This window comes from Pongo abelii, chromosome 1, assembly GCF_028885655.2.
Source record: "Pongo abelii isolate AG06213 chromosome 1, NHGRI_mPonAbe1-v2.0_pri, whole genome shotgun sequence".
Classification (NCBI taxonomy): Eukaryota; Metazoa; Chordata; class Mammalia; order Primates; family Hominidae; genus Pongo; species Pongo abelii.
The window spans coordinates 117,487,477-117,501,530 of record NC_071985.2 but is presented as its reverse complement, the minus strand read 5'-3'; the positions used below and the strand labels follow the sequence as shown (position 1 = coordinate 117,501,530).

Genomic DNA, 14,054 nt, shown 5'->3' with positions numbered 1-14,054 from the left:
AACAATTGGCGCTGAGTTTGTTGAATTAATCAGAGTTAGGAAAAGAAGAAAATGGAGGAAAAGATAATTATTAAATCTAGAGAAAGCAAAAAGTTCTGCAGGGAAGGAATTAATTAGAGCTTACTATAAAACTCAGCTGTGAGTTGCATAATAGTCATCATCCCAAATATTGTTCTAATCAAAGTTGTGATCTACGTATATTGAGAGGTTGAAGGGATGGGAAGAATGTATGTGGCAGAGTGGGCAGGCGATGGGGGCAAGGAAAGAGCCAAACTTCACCTTTTACTGTGAAAACTTAGTTTATAATTCCTAAAACTGGAAAAAAATGTAGCAAATATTTTAAGAGGTAGGAAGTAAATACCCAAGGAACCCAAAGAATCAGTGAGAGGAAATGCAAGGGGTTGCCATGGGGAGAAAGAAATGCAGGGGCAGGGAGGCTGGGGACTGCCATTTGACTTCATAAACTTCGATCTAGTTGACTATGTGCTTGTATAACTTTGATAAAAAACAGTTAAAAAATGGCATGTTCCAGATCCAAGCAGATATGCTCAGGGTTGTCTGTTGTTTTGGGTTATCCATAGACATTAAATGTAGTATTAAACTATTTTATTTTGATATATTACAGGTAAACAAAAATTATAAATAATAATATAACAAACTCCTGTGTACCTACTAGCTTGCACAAAAGATAAAATATTTCAGTTTCAATCGAAAACTTCTGAGTATATCTTCCAATTCCTCTTCTCCCCAGAGATAATAATTTTTCTAAATTTGATATCTTGTTCCCATGCTTGTTTTACTACAAAGACATGTGTCCATAATCTATTAGTAAAGACCTTTGTAGTAATGGTATTATGCATTCATAACGATTGACACATGTATATGACTGAGTCATCTGAGCTTCATCCTGATAAAGCAGATCCTCCTCAATTTCCCCTTGCTTTCACCAATATCCTGTCAAAAGTGCAGTCTTACTGCCTGTGCAGTCCTGTGAATGGTGATTGGTCCTGACCCAATCACATGCCGGAAGGAAAAGAAATTCCTCACTCAGAATTCCTCACCTTACATTTCTACAATGTGCGTTGCCCTGGAAGAGCTTCTTTGGCCTCAGGGAATGTCAAGAAGTTGGGTAAAATGAAAGGGAGAGATCTGTCATCTGACACTGAGTTTCTTTGAGGAAACTTCATTCAGTCATTCAACAAATATGTATTGAGCTTCAGTTCCCTCGAGGCAACAATCCAGATGCAATCTGCTCTCTGGATTTATGATTTAATGGAGCATACAGGTGAGTACACATCTCTGAGACTCAACTCCCCTCGGCTTTGATTTGGTTCCTGGATTTCTGCCTATTCCTCTTTACTCTACTTGCTGCCATGACGAGATGCACCTTCCAGCCTAACACACTATTTTTAGTCTCCAGGGGAAGCTCTCTTCATTCAGACAGAAGCTCCAGGGAGATTTTAGTGTTCCCAACAACTTCAGAATGGGGGTTTGTACTTCCACGCAGAGCCAGTCATGTGACATATGAAGGCTTAATTTACCCACCTAGAATTTAGTGCCCACTGGAGCTGGCCATTTCACAGTCTCCTGTTTACAGGTTGCTCCGGCCCTGCTGGCCCCTGCTCCCACCTCTCTGTGGGGGCCCTGGTGGCTCACTGCAGGCCCTCTGCCCTCTTCATGACACACCGTGCTGGGATGATGTCCTCTGTGGAAACCTCTTGAGTGCAAATGGCCCCTTTATGACAGAAACACCACAAGTACATTCCCCAAGGGTGCTGTTTGCTGTGGTAGTCCGTCTACAGATTTTCCCACCAGGATCCTGGAGCAGGTCCAGTTTGGAATTGCCACTGTCATGAGAAGGGAACAGATGACCATGGAATGAAGTAATAGCCCTTCCCCCTTCCCTCTTCAACTCTTTGATTTCAGAGGATCTGCATTCACTATTAGTGGTCAGAAGTCCTGCAGCTTCCTTTTGAATTAGGAAGATATGGGAATAAGAGGTCTTTTAGGCACTTAAAAGTGGCAACAAATAACCCACAAAACTTGAGCAACCCTTATTATGAACCTCCCTGGATCTTAGCCATGAAAACAACTCAAGCCAACCTCCAAAATAGGCTCCTTGCAGACGCTTTCTTTAAAAAAAAAAAAAAAAAAAAAAAGCAAAATTTAAAAAAACAACAACAAAAAATTCATCCAGAAGCAATAATAATATTTGTAGAATGTATTTCTACTGTTGCTTACTTGGCTCAAGTTTATCTGTGAAAAATATGTTATCGGCTGACAGATAGCATGGCTGTCAAGAAATTTATCACCATTTTCCCCACAAAGCAGCTGGTTTCAGATTCAAATGAGGCTCTGCACTGTGATTTTGCCTTTACTAAAGCTGCCAAGGAAAGGTCCGTGAGGCATGGAGAAGACTCCTGCTGAGGGTGGTCCCCACATTATTCTTTGCTTTTTCTAGAAGGCCTTTCAGATTGAATACATGGCCATTTATTGAAAAAGGCCAGCCGGACCTGGTGGCTCACACCCGTAATCCCAGCACTTTGGGAGGCCAAATCGGGCAGATCATGAGGTCAGGAGTTCGAGATCAGCCTGGCCAACATAGTGAAACCGTGTCTCTACTAAAAATACAAAAATTAGCAAGGGGTGGTGGCACCTGTAGTCCAGTTACTCAAGACCTTGAGGCAAGAGAATCGCTTGAACCCAGGAGGTGGAGGTTGCAGTGAGCCGAGACTGCACCACTGCACTTCAGCTTGGGCGACAGGGGGAGACTTCATTTATTTAAAAAAAAAAAAAAAAAAAAAGAAAAAGGGCTACATTGCATTAGATACCTCCCTATGTAGGCACTTTTGCAAATTTTGGCTCCTTTCAGCTTCAGGACAATGTTTCTTGGTAGATAATACCACAAACTCCATTTCACAGACAAACAAAATGCAGATCAGAGAGGGGGAAGCAACTTGCTCAGAAAGTGGCAGATTATTCTGGTTTTATGAAGCTAAGTTAGTGTTCCTTACTGTTCTTATAACAACTTATTCTTTTTTAATGACAACTTAATGAGAGGAGTTAATAAGTGATTACACTGAATCACAGCCATGTCCTGCCATCTTAGAACTGTGTCTTGCAAACCTGACCTCTACCTGAAATTATGGACTAATTTCCAACTGTCTACTCAACATTTCCCTTGGATAGCTAGTATGCTTCTCCAAGTTGACAAGGCCAAAACAAATCTTTTGAGGTTGACCTCCAAGTCAGCTACTCCCATAGTTTTCTCTATTTCTGTAAATCACCCCACTGCCTACCCACTAGCCTAAGCCAAAGTCTCATCCATGAGAAATCCTATTGAAAAACACAACAAAATCAGTACACTTCTTTCTTCTCTACTCCTCCTGCTCTAATTTCTTCTTCTGTCTCTTACCAAGATCACTATAGAAGAGCAGTAGGAGCCTGTTCTCTGATTCTTCTATTTTTACTCTTCCCTTCAATCCCTTCTCCATTTTCCATACACAAATCAAATAACAATGCAATTTCTTACCCAAAGCTCTTCAATGGCTTGACCCTTCAATGGCTTTTAGGTTAAAATCAGAACTCCTGCATGACTTCCTTATTTGCCCCTCATCTCACACCAATCTTACATTCCCCACTATGCCAGCTACTCTGGCATCCTCTCTCTTTCTTGAACATGCCAAGGCAATATCATTCCTGCCTCAAGACAGGTGTTACTCCCCTTGCCTCTGATTGTTGCATGCCTGGCTCCTGCTTGGCATTAGGTCTTAAGCGTCACTTCCTCAGAGAAGGCTTTCCTGATCACCCAACTTAAAGGAAAACTCAGTTATATTCCATGACATCATCACCATTTTCCTAATTTTTCTTTATAGTACGTACTGATACCTGGTTGTATTCATGCACTTACATATTTACTTCCCCCTGTAGAATGTAGATTTGGACTGATTTTTCTTATTTATCTCCAACACCCAGAACAGTTTTCCCCAATACCTAGAACAATGCATGACACAGAATAGGCATATCATATGAGTGCTTTTGTGTGTAGCCTCAAAGAATGGTTTCTGGGAGATTTTTCTAGGTGTCTTCTATGACCCAGTCCTCAGAGGTAGAGATGTACACTGCTCCTTGTTATATGTCCAGAAAAAAGGTGACAATTTCAGAGATTAATGTTGCATTCAAGGACACAAACCTAGTTCGTGAGAGAGTTACAGCCAGACCTCAGGTCTCTTTTCACGAGACCACTATCATCTGTCTCTCACTCTGTCTCCAGAATGTCAAGGGCTTGCTGTGTGAATAGTGAAGGCTTCTTCATCTTCCATAAATAAAAATGTGTCTTTAATTAAGTCAAATAATTTACTCATTTATTTAATCTTCATGCATTTATTTGACAAACATATACTCAGTGTTCCCAAACACTTTGATATGATTGTAGAAGAGGTTCTGTATTTGTGGCTTGAGCTTTCTGAAAAAGAAAAGGAACTGATTGCAGCTGCTGGGGGATTTCTGGCCAATCAGAAGGAACATTTGACCAAAGAGTTGGGTCTACTCCTAGGAGACTGAGAGTTGGCCTATGGGAAAAATTCTCAAAGACCCTACTGCCCCCACAACATCTCCCTCACTGTGTTTGTCATCAGGAGTTACATGGGTACCACTGTGTGTGTACCTCTGGGGCTAGCAATGTGGGAGCTCTCCCCCATGGACCCTCGGCTTGGCAGCCTGAGGTCTAGCTAAAATTTTACAGGCATGTACAAGTGAAGGCAAATAGTATGACTCATGGCAGAACAATGACAGAGATGTGTTGGACTCTGGCCTTTTTGGTCACATTTTGAGTGCTTTGCCCCACTGGTCCTGCCCTTCCCTAATGTTACATACCCTGAAGAAAGAAACTGAACAATATATTTTAAGCAAATGTCATGTGAGTGAGCCTATCCTGGCTACCTTAGTTACATTGTAGTTCTACCCCTACTTGGTCCTCCCCATCCCCATTCCCTATCAGTTTTGACCCATAGCATTTATTAGTCTCAAACCCACTAGATAATATATTACTTCTTTGCTTATTGCAGCCTCCCTTTACTGAAGGGAGCTGAATGTAAGCTCCTCCATGAGAGTGGGATTTTTTTTTTGTTTACTTCTGCATCCCTAGCACCTTTAAGAGTGTCTGGACATTATAGATGATTAGTAACTATTTGTTGAATGAAAAAGTGAATCAGACACCATGAAGTATGCAATATTTTTGACCTAGAAATTATATTTCTAGAAATCCATTCTTCACAAATAGGCATGAATGAATGGAAAATATGTGAACTAGTATTGTTCATTTCCTTATTACTTAGAAGTGTGAAAAATGAGAAAGAGCCATTCAGCAATAAGGGATTATTTAAATAAACTGTGGTACATTTATACAATAGAATGTTATAAACTTAAAATTCATGTCTGAGAAGAATTTTTAATAACATGGAGACATGTTAGGATATGTTGTTAAATGCAAATAATTAGTATTGTATAATTTGATTGCAAATTTGTAAAATGCCTATGTATGCATGCACAGAAAAAATAGTGGAAAGATAACCAAAAGTTGACAGTAGTTATCTCTGGGAGATGGAGTTAACAGATTATTTCAATTTTCCTTTTTTGTGTTTTTCTCTGTTTTGAACTTTTCTGTGATGGAGAGAGGAGGGGATTGGTGATGGGGTGTGTTTCCCCCGGCCCTGGGGCACTGGGAGAAATGACCTTCTCTTTGTTACCTCCATGTAACCACAGCCTCAGGGAGACCCCTCTCACACAGATGCTGGGGCTTGGTCATGTGACTTGCTTTGGCCAATGGAGCTTTAGCAAACATGAAACATTTAAAAAGCACTTATGCATTGGGACTATCTTGCTGCTGGGAGTTTTTCTCCCTTCAGGTGAACAAACCTGCACTGATAAAAGATTGATGGGAGAACAAACCTGCAGGATGAGAAGCTATATGACAAGAAGCTTCAGCCATCCCAGCCATGCCAGTCATCCCAACTGAGAGACCTCAGACATGAGTGAGGTCACTCAGGACCTCACTCACAATATGGTGGCTACTAAACATTTAAAACATGAGTAGTCCACATGCAGATATACTGTATGTATTGTATAAAATGCACACTGGATTTTGAAAATTTGTGTGATAAAACAAATGCCAAATATTTCATTTATAATTTTTCTGTTAATTATATATTGAAATAATATTTTGAGTACATCAGGTTAAATTTTAAAATATTATTAAAATTAACTTTACTAGTTTCTTTTAATTTTTAAAAATGTGGCTACTTGAAAATTTTGAATACATGCATGGTCTGTATCATATTTCTATTGGACAGCTCTATCCTAGACCATGTAGCCACAGCCAAGTCATTCCAGACCAGAACCACCTAACTGACTCAGATTTAAAGCAAATAAAATAGTTGTTACTATAAATCACTGATCTGAGATATTTCATTCTGTAGCAAAAACTCTCTAATATCACAAGTATACTGTGTTTTACAGATCCTACCAACTTCACTTCTTGGCCTTATAGGAAGGAGCCAGAGTCCCAAAGAAGCCTGGGGAGAGCAGGATGTGGCAGAGAACAATGATCAGTGCCTTGGTGTGGAACGGGGAGCATTGGTGAAAGGGTGCAGAGTTTGGGGGAGGAGAAAGCTGAGGGTTCTTGGCCTTCTTGGATTCCCAGTCTGGAAGGCACACTTGCTCAGCCTGCGGCCTGGAGAGCAGGGGCTTGGGAAATGCTGGAGAGGCCCTTTCTCCCCTTTCCCGCTCACACCCTCCTTTCCTATCTGCCCTGTCTGTGCTCTGCTGTCCTATCCCACAGAGTTCTGTGGGAAAAAACACTACATCAACAACAACAAGATAATAAACGGCATGTCAATGAGAGAGCAAGACAGGGGAGGGGGAAAGGGTGATTTTGGCAGCAATACCCCATCATCTAGTGCCTCTGCACTTCCCTCACCTCCTTCCTCCCTGAACCAGATGGGATTGGAAGTCAGAGCTGAAGGAAGCCATAGAGATTGCCCACCTAACCCCTGTCTCTTACAGATGAGGAAACTAAGCCCCAAAGACATTAGCTGATTTGCCTAGGGTCACACAAGAAATTTGTGATGGTCAGGTCAAGAATTCAGTTTCCAGACTCTCAGCCCAGTGCTCTTTCTGCCACTCCCCATGATACCAACTTGTTGGGTATCAGTCATGTTACACTCAGCCTTGGCTTTTGGAGACCCATTTCCAAGGGCAGTGTGAATCCAAGGGTTTCTTTTTGCCTGAGCACCGTTTCTCTCTCTGAGCTGATTCCTCCATTGCTACTTAACTTTGGCTCCAAGATGTCAGAGGTTCAGAGTCCATTCCCATGGGGGCCTCTCTTGCCTCCTGCGGTGCTTTCCTTGGGTGGACTCTCACTTCTGTCCCCTCTCACCTTCTGCTGTATGCTGATTAAACAGAGCTATAGGCCCTGGAATGTTTCTGCAGCCAGCACACAGAGACTGATCCTGTAGCACAGGGACAAGGATTGACAGCCTTGCCAGAACCTCTCAGGCAATGGGATGAGGGAGTGGGATTGGCAGGGAGTAATGTGGAGGAGGGTGAGGAAGTCCTGGAGGCACCTCTTCTCTCCCTGTGCATGCCCAAATGATGAGCTGGGCTGGGATAATCCTTGTATCTACTCTGCTTCTGAGCACAGCCCACTTTGGAAGCCAACTCTTTCGTACTTGCTCCATTTACTGCCTCGCTGCATTTATCATGTGACTCCAATGTGGACAATCTGTGGCTGTTCTCTATGATTTGAGCACATGCCGAGATGCTGTGATCATCTCAGGGATGTTGGCGTCCACTCGGACCCATCCCTGCACTCTCCCAGCTCGGTTTCTTGACGGAGTCAGCTCCACTGACTTATCTCTGTTTCTCGTTAGCTGTTGTTGGCCAAATCTTGGGACTGATTGCTAGGCCATCGCCAAACACAGACTTGCTTATCTTCAGGATTCCACAATCTCTGGCTCTACTCTCCTGTGCATTCAGTCTTTTCACTCTGCTACATCTGTGAAGTGTTCTTTTCTTCTTAGTTCTCCTTGCTGACTCGGTCCCCTATCTGGGTGAAGGCACACAGTGCTTCCCTTCTAGAAGCTTGCTTCCTTTCCTTGGGACAGAAGAATTCATGCCTGAAAGGCTGCTTAGTGTCAACAAAACAACATGCAAAGAGGCATTGAAACCAACAACCTAAAAAGGGTCTGATTAAAAAAAATTCTGTCCAGTATCTAGAACTTTGTCACCATGATGCTAAGCATCTTAATTTTTTAAAAGCATTTTCCACTTTTCAGCCAGATGTTTGAAGCCAGGCAGATGTGCCTAATATTGCATAATTACAAAGCTGCTTACTGCCAGTTTCAGGAGGCAAACGTGGCCCAATCCAGGGAAATCAGCCGATGGCATGACATGGCCATCGCAGATCTGAGGAGCTGGCCTTTGGGTGATTTCTGGTCCACATGACAAACATTCAAGGTGAATCAGAGGAGAAAAGCTACATGAAGTGATGTGCAAGTTGAAAAGAGAAAAGGGTGTGGTGCTATCCAGGGACCATCTAACGAAAAACCTCTTGCAAGGCAAATTGAGAATTTTAAAACAACACTCTCCGACCCAACTGCCCCATGACATCTGTTAACACAAAAGACAGAGCTATTTCCAGGAAAAGCTCTCAGTGTTTGCAAGGGTGAGACCCTCCTGATGTTTTTGCAACTTTAGTTAAAGAGCCGAGGGATGGATTCACATCCTCGGCATTTCCCATGGGGGAACTCACAGGCCGGTTGTACACAATGGTGTACATTCAAATGAAAAGAGAAAAAGTCAATCAGTTATCCAGATGTTTTTGAATTGTACCTGGACGTAGCCACAGTGGGGATTTGGTCCATGGTAATAATATATTATTCTTGCAAGATGGTGAGAGAAAAATGTTCTGAAAGGAAAAAGAGTGTGTTTTCTTCATACCCTTTTATACTTTTCTTCTCCTTTTGGGGTTTATGTTTAACAACATCCAGCAAAACAGAACATGGAGACTGAGGACAGAAAAGAGAAAGAAGCATAGGGCAAGACCCCTCCTCCAAATTGCAGGTGGGTGCTCCTGGTTGGATAGAAACAGACTTGGAGTGGGGTAAGAGTTGTGGAAACAATACTTAGGCAGTGCCTGGCAGCTCCAGGGTGAAGGAGCAGATACATAGTAGGTGGGCACTCAGAAAGTATGAATGGCATTAAACACAACAGTTTGTTTCTCACATAGTTTTTTAATATTTCTTTCTTTGAAGTCTAAAATTTCACCATTAGAAATCTAGTTCTTTGACTTAAGGAAAATGTTCTTAGACATAAGTGTGCATAGGAATCATCCTAGAAATATGTTAATTTGCAGGTTTCTGGGTGGAGGCCACTCTCAGAGATTCAGATTCAGTAGGTCTGGGGTGGTTCCCATGAATGTGCACTATGAACAAGTATCCCAAATGGTTCTAGCATGTCTCTACTTTGTGAGACAATTAAGGCATTGCCTATTCCAGCTATTCTCTTTCAAAAGAAGACACAGGCTGCAAAGAGTAACCGTCCGTCCACAGTATGGGAAACAGGTTCCAGAAAACTAGGGTCTAATCTCAGCTCTCCACCCTTCTTGCTCTATGACTTTGCGACATACAAATACACTCTAAGAAATTCATTTTCTTCACCCACAAAATGGAGAAGAAAATTTTAGCCTAAATACCTGTCTGACTGATGGGTCAATGTAATAACATTATTAAATAGAATGATTAATGTAAAAGCCTTGAAGAGGCTTTGAAAAGTATTTCATTCTATCCACATATAAATTATTCTTATTATTTCCCATTATCATCCATTAACACATGTATTTGAACTAGTTTGCGAGATTAAGCATTAGTGTAAGAGGTGAACTTAGAGCGTAAGGGATAGCTAGAAAGGGAAGGTGTGGGTAGTGCCACTGTGGCTTGCCCAAGGCTTCCAGGAAGGCTCAGGAGGACCCCAAGATGGGGAGATAGACAGGCGAAGTATGGAGATGAGGGGTGGGGTGAGCATTGGAGAAAATCTGAACTTCACAGTTTTGTTTCAGGTTTCAGGTTATTGGGCACTAATAATGTGCTTGGGGTGAGTTCTGTGTTTTTCACTCTCAAGATATTTTAATAAGCCTTGAGAGACCCACAGAGTAGAGTGTAGGAGGACAGTTTTTCGTGGAAAAATAAAGAAGAGGAACATCATGGAAATTGTATGGGAGAAGAATCAGCTTCAATGTAAAACTTAAAGAACGTATTCAAACCAACCACAGACGGCCTCTCACCTTCTGGATAATCTTGCTCTCTTTTTGGACAACAAGAATGGTTGGCTATCTTCATATCCCCTAGGCTGGTTTCGAAATAACCACTTCCTTTGGGAATTCAAACCAATAAAGAACCCTGCCTTCCAAGGGTAGAGAACTGAACTATGTGTGTGTGCATTCATCTCCCACAAAGAGGGGTGTAACATCTCCATCTCCCCTGCTGCTTGCGATTAGAAAATTTGGGAACAGGGGAATGATGCCTGTGCCTTCCTTAGCGCAGAACATCAGAGGCCCGAAGAAGTGATTCCTAAGGGAAGGGAGGAAATATGTACAGGGTGGACTGGGGAGCAGAGCCAGTTGCACAAGGAGCCTGCAGTGGAGAGCTCAACATGAGCCTGGATCCAGCAGATTACATCTTGGCCAGCTAGACCATTCTGAATCAGACAGATCCCGAAGCTCCCTGCCTGTATTGTCAGCTCAGGGCACCAACTAGAGTTCGTGGAGCCACTTGGTATGGCACTGTTGGGGCACTGAAGGACATCTGCTTCCGGGGTTGGGGGGGTGGAGGAAGTGGCAGATTTTAAAAACCAGTGGAGAGGGTGAGACAGGAAATGAAGAGCAACACATTTCTCATTTAAAATTTTGTGGAGAGGGGAAATAAATGGAGACTGGATTATCAACTGGGAATTTGGCCTGGAACTGCGGAGTCAGGAATGCTGAAGGGATGGGGTCCAACCTGCCTGCAGAAGGCCAGGGAGGCCTTCTGTGGTCGGGGGGAGTCAGTCAGGTGCAGAGGCCTGGCTAATGGGCTGGATGGGACTCTGCCTTGCTAGTGAGGCCCCCACTGAAAAGTCTCTTGCTCATCCTGAGCTCAGAGAAAGGAAGGCGCCATGCAAACGTGGAGCTGTTTTCATGTCTCTAACACGTCCCAGATTTGTGCTGCTGAGAGTCTGGTCCAATCCTGTGAAATTCCTGCTGTTTTTCTATTTCTAACAAAACCACAGGGTGAGATATCAAGACTGCTCCTTCCCTGATCAACATAACAGAATGGGCCACAGTGAAGGCTCTAGAGGAACAGGAATATGGATAACCTCTAGCTCTGGAAAAAATCCCAAATCATGAAGAATGCGCTTTGGAATTGTGTGTATGTGTGTGTGTGCTCCTGTGTGCCTGTGTGTATGTGAGGAGAAGGTATAAAGACAGACAGTGGGGGTAGGCAGGGGAGGACAATAGCGGGCTTACGCGTATTGTGCTTGTTTTGGCTGATATTAAAATGCGTCAGCATTTCCTGAATCCTCATGGACTATTGACAGGTTCTGAGATACCTTGAAGCATTTGTGGACAGAGGGGTGGGGGGATGTCACCTTATGATGACAAATTGGGTGGAAAACTTGTTAAATAATGAAGTCATATATGTGTAATGAAGTGTTTATTGCACTTGAGGATTCTTTTTAAATGGAAGGTGTTGTAAATTGTTGGTAATGTTTCTATTCCTTTTCATTATTTTCTCACCAGTCTGGGAGTGGAAGAGAATTTTTTCTTCCATATACAAAGTAGGTTTTAAAGCATCCCTGTGGGCCAGCTCGGACCTCTGAGGTGGCTGGTGACTCCAGTGCACCTGAGGAGTCTGATTAACTTATGGATATATTTATGGGAGGAAAACAGAGAGGAAAAGCACAGATGGGCTCCTGAGAACCGGGGCTATCATTCTGGGACAGGGGCATGTGGTTTTTGACACCCTGCTTGGGGACACTGCCTTTATACCTCCAGTGGCAGCAAACTTGCTACTTACTACTTAGAACACAGAAGCATTTTTTTGTTGCTGCAGTTTTGCCAGACTCCTGAAGGGGAAAAAGTCCTCTCATTTTTACATTGCTTTGGGTGTTAACCCTTCTGAGTTGAGTGTGAGGTTGAGATCTTTGGCCTGTTGGGAGGGACAGCTTGCTTTCTTGGGCTCTTTTGAAATGTAGCTTCATGGTTCTCTCCCCCTTCTCTTCACACAGTCCTTTAGGAATTTCTGGAGAGGTAACCTGGAGTCTCCTCAAGCTTCCTGCAGCCCAACCAACCAACCCACCAACCTGGCTGATGCATATATGGAATATCGGCTTCCTGTTGTCTGAAGGGCAAAAAGAACACCGAAGTACAGCCTACGGGCTCTGTGGCCCAAAGCTCATTAAGAAGATAATAGATTTAGGCCAGGCGCAGTGGCTCATGCCTGTAATCCTAGCATTTTTAGGAGGCCTAGGCGGGTGGATTGCCTGAGCTCAGGAGTTCGAGACCAGCCTGGGCAACATGGTGAAACCTCGTCTCTACTAAAATACAAAAAATTAGCCAGGTGTGATGGCATATGCCTGTAGTTCCAGCTACTCGGGAGGCTGAGGCAGGCGAATTGCTTGAACTGGGGAGACGGAGGTTGCACTGAGCTGAGACTGCATTACTGCACTCCAGCCTGGGCGACAGAGCAAGACTCTGTCTCAAAAAAAAAAAAAAAAAAGAAGAAGAAGAAGAAGAAGATAATAGATTAGAAGACACACAAATAATTGTTTAAAAGAATGGCCCTAATGTGCTGCAGTCTGAGGTGGAAGGTTAGTAAGGTCTGGACTTCCTCGGAATATGACTGAGTTTTCAGATCATGTGAGACGTCTTCATGGAAGACATTGAGGTAGTTACCACATCTTGTGGATGTCCCATAGCCAACAGCATATTGATTTGGGTGAGTTTTAAAGATTTGGCCCTGATAATGGCACCCTGACTTGAAGTCCCTGAGACCCCAGGGATATTTAGGAATGTCATATGACTTCCAAAGGGTCCCTGATGGAATGCTTTCTCTCCTAATCATGGGGAAGAAGGTGGCACAGCATGGGGCTAAATCCTCACTCCATCCTCACTCATGTTCAAGCAATCCCAGACTTACTGATCCATGAAATGTGTCTCAGGTGTGTCTGTGGTTTCTGGGTTAGGAAGTAAATGGACTTTTGCAATTCTTTCTTATATAAATAGGAAAACTGAGATTTAGAAAAGTTGTGACATGCCCAAGATTGTGACAAAGCCAAATAGGAACTTGGTTCTCTGAACTTGCAGGCTCCATCAGACATTAAAAGCAGGAATTGGATGAGTGTAGCTGCCGGAGGTTTCCCACTGTCTCTACTCCCAGTTTCCACATGCGTTTCCTCTGGTGCTCATGAAGTGTGCAGTGCCGCTGTGGTGAGAATTTGTCAAATGAGTCTCCAGTCTCAGAAGGTCTATGTAAATGGAGTTTCAAGTCATCACAGGGACTGAATTTAGTCTCAAGTACCATAAAGAAAATACTTTTAAAGCTCTTCTAAAAATAAAGCTCCTCTGAAGAGATGTTTGGCCTGTGGCTAATGTGTTTGGAAACATGTTTTCTGTAAAACTCAACCTTATTCATCTACTTGCAAATCCAGAAAGACAACTTTCACTACACACATCAGGGCTTGTCCCAGATTTTCCCTACTCACAGTGGAAGATGCCGGGGTGTGAACCATTGGCTTAAGGTGCCTCTGCCTCGCTTCCCCCAAAACAGTTTAGGAAGGGAGGGTTTGGGTCTAGTGTCCAGCCTGGGCTCAGCTTTGGATGCTGGCAACCTGGACCTAGGCACCCCAGGGAGGCTACTTTCTTTGCCCTTGTCTTGCCACTTCCCATCCCCCATGTCATAGGAGGAGCTTGGAAGGAGCTGAAGGCTGTCACGTTCCTACAAATCAGAGAGATCCTCTCT

General features: G+C 43.2%; 1 long non-coding RNA gene across 1 annotated transcript; it reads left to right on the top strand.

Moving 5' to 3' along the window:
- Positions 1-1,045: 1,045 nt before the first annotated feature.
- Positions 1,046-13,679, top strand: LOC134760875 (uncharacterized). Its single transcript, XR_010138924.1, has 2 exons — positions 1,046-1,285; positions 12,322-13,679. It is a non-coding gene; the product is annotated as an uncharacterized LOC134760875 (long non-coding RNA).
- The last annotated feature ends 375 nt before the right edge of the window (positions 13,680-14,054 follow it).